Genomic DNA, 2,682 nt, shown 5'->3' with positions numbered 1-2,682 from the left:
CACACACACACACACACACACACACACACACACACACACACACACACCTCAACAGAAAATGAAGCAAGTTCGCACTTCATAACAAGTGAATCCTGCTGTCAGACATCAGGTACAGTCCAACAGCAACGAACACCAAGTTAGTTAAAGATAAACAAAAGTAAATTGAAGTCAGTATGAGGAATTTTACATTCTAAATATTAATGTTATCAAATAGTTTGAGGTTTAAGTACAGTAAAAAGTACAATATGTACTTGTAAAAAGTACAATATTTACTTATTTAACATTTTTAGAGGCTCCCTGTTTTTCCGTTAAAGGTAAGCAGGATTTCTATACTGGACTTTTTTTCATCACAGTGAAGCAGCGCTTTTACAAACTATACTTTAAAACATTTAAAACACACTTCACATCTAATTAATATTCATTAGCTACTCCATGTCAGCCCATTGATTGGTTGGATGAGGTCACATGATCCTTTACACTCCTCCTCGTTAGTATAGTGGACAGTATCTCCGCCTGTCACGCGGAAGACCGGGGTTCGATTCCCCGACGGGGAGTAATACTTATTTTCTTTTTGTTGTATTTCTACTACTATTCTTTTGTAAATAAGGTAATCATAACTCTGTTCAACCTGTGGTGACGACTGACAGGAGATTAAAGTTACAGACCTGCTTTAGCTGATTGTAGCTGTTGATGCATTGTTTCGGCTGCATCAACTCCGCCTACATGCTGCTCAAACGCTCTGTATGTTTGGAAGCACATACCTGTGCGAGCAGCTTTTCTCTGTGATGAAGGTGAACAAAAACCCACACAGGAGTCGTCTCACTGATGCACACCTTCACTCCATCTTGAGAGTTTCCACAGCACAGAACTTAACCCCAGACATTATTCAACTGGCAGCCAAATACAAATACAAACGTTTAGCCTTTCTTTAACTGAACTGAACAGCTAATAAGTGTACTTACTTTCGCATTTTAGAGTCAGCTGGGTCCATTTCCCACCGTCACACTGCGCAGCTCGGCTTCCTCTGTATGGACTGAAGTCCTCTGCGCATTCATAATAAACCTTCTCCCCGCTCAAGAACTTCTGCATGGCCGCATATTTCTTCACTAGGATGGTGTTCGGGTACTCCGGTGGTGCCGAACATGTCTTTGGTACTTGAGCTATTTTTTTTTTTTTGGAAGATCAAAGAGCTAAAATATAAATAAAGAATCTCAAATGTACGAAATGTGGATTTTACTTTAATTTACCTGAAGCAAGAAAGGCAAAGGATGAAACCAGAAAAATCCACGGGACGTTCCTCATGTTTGTTAGTCCGCGAGGCTGCGTGCAGTAAATAAATCCTCTGAGACAGATTACAAATCAAATGCCAGCAGCAGCCTCGGATCAGGCAATTTATAGAAGAGGGGGTGGCTCACCCGGAGCAGCCCAGCTGATCGACATCACACGGAAACAAACACAGGGACACACGTACTGCCACCTTATTCCAACAATCAATATAAATCCAACATAACCCATGGGTGCCATATGGTGATCTGCAATAACTTTATGGGCTAAACCAATTCAATTTAATCCTAAACAAGCCAAACAAGCAGATAAACTATTCGGGGTGCAAACGTTTTCCAAAACATTCCCATGATCTTCTAAGAATTCAGTTTAACAAGTTAGACGTTTATAGATGAAAGAAAGTCAACATGTTTCTACTGGAGGGGAAAGAAAGTCTTATGAGCTTTTTAGAGACATTAAGGGAACAGAACCCCACTGCACTTTTACTAATAAAAACCAAATAGACCACAGAAATCAAATAAATTAAACCCAGTCTAATAAATATTAAATTGAGGTATGTTTTAAACATGTTGTAAACCTAATTTAGATCAGTCAGGGCACTAAATGGAATATGACACAATACAATTCAACAGCACTTCAAACTACAGTCGCTATAAATGCAGTTTATACTGCACACAGTTCAAACACCTCTCTAAAACAATTTAATAAAAAAACTAAACAATCTGACCTCCTGTTCACTAAGTTTATTTTGAAATGTAATTGTATATTTGCATTTCCACTCATTTTAAACTTGTCTTTTATTAGTTGTACACTAATTGAACTGTATGAGACTCTTGACCCGGTCGCAGAGTTTTCAGCCTCTCTGTCTCTGGTTATTTTTAATCAACACAGACCACTGCTTGGTTTCCTTGTGGTGGAAAGTCACAACAAAGCTTTGCCAGCATGGTTTTGAGTCACTGTGACTGATTTTACACCCCGGCCGTAATGGTGGAAACAGCAGGCAGATCCTTTTTATTTATGCCTTTTAAAGTCATAAAAAAGTCATATAAAAAGTCTTTGAAAAGTCATATTAATTCATAGTATATTATGCCATAAAAATTCTTAATAAATCTATAGTTTAGTATTTTATTCAAGATACTTTATTGTCATACAGCAGAATTATGGTCTGTAACCTCCAGTGAGCAGCAGCAACAGAACAAAAGAAAAACAAGACAATGGAACAGAAACAAGCAGATGAAAAATAGATAATGGGTACAGATTATGGATTACATGTAAGCAGTGTCTTTAAATAGTAGCCGCTACATCTGTGGTACTTAATGTATATTTTATGACAGTGGCTCTCAACCTGGTGGTCAGGAACCCCCAAAAAGATGAATCTATGGGGTCACGAGATGAGCG

General features: G+C 38.3%; 1 non-coding gene across 1 annotated transcript; it reads left to right on the top strand.

Moving 5' to 3' along the window:
• The first annotated feature begins 482 nt into the window (after window positions 1-482).
• Window positions 483-554, top strand: trnad-guc (transfer RNA aspartic acid (anticodon GUC)). The gene has a single exon. It is a non-coding gene; the product is annotated as a tRNA-Asp (tRNA).
• The last annotated feature ends 2,128 nt before the right edge of the window (window positions 555-2,682 follow it).

Source organism: Anarrhichthys ocellatus, unplaced genomic scaffold (assembly GCF_004355925.1).
Source record: "Anarrhichthys ocellatus isolate YVR2014 unplaced genomic scaffold, GSC_Weel_1.0 scaffold1257, whole genome shotgun sequence".
NCBI classification, from domain to species: domain Eukaryota; kingdom Metazoa; phylum Chordata; class Actinopteri; order Perciformes; family Anarhichadidae; genus Anarrhichthys; species Anarrhichthys ocellatus.
Note: the sequence above shows the minus strand (reverse complement) of the source record. Positions and strands in the feature narration are given on the sequence as shown.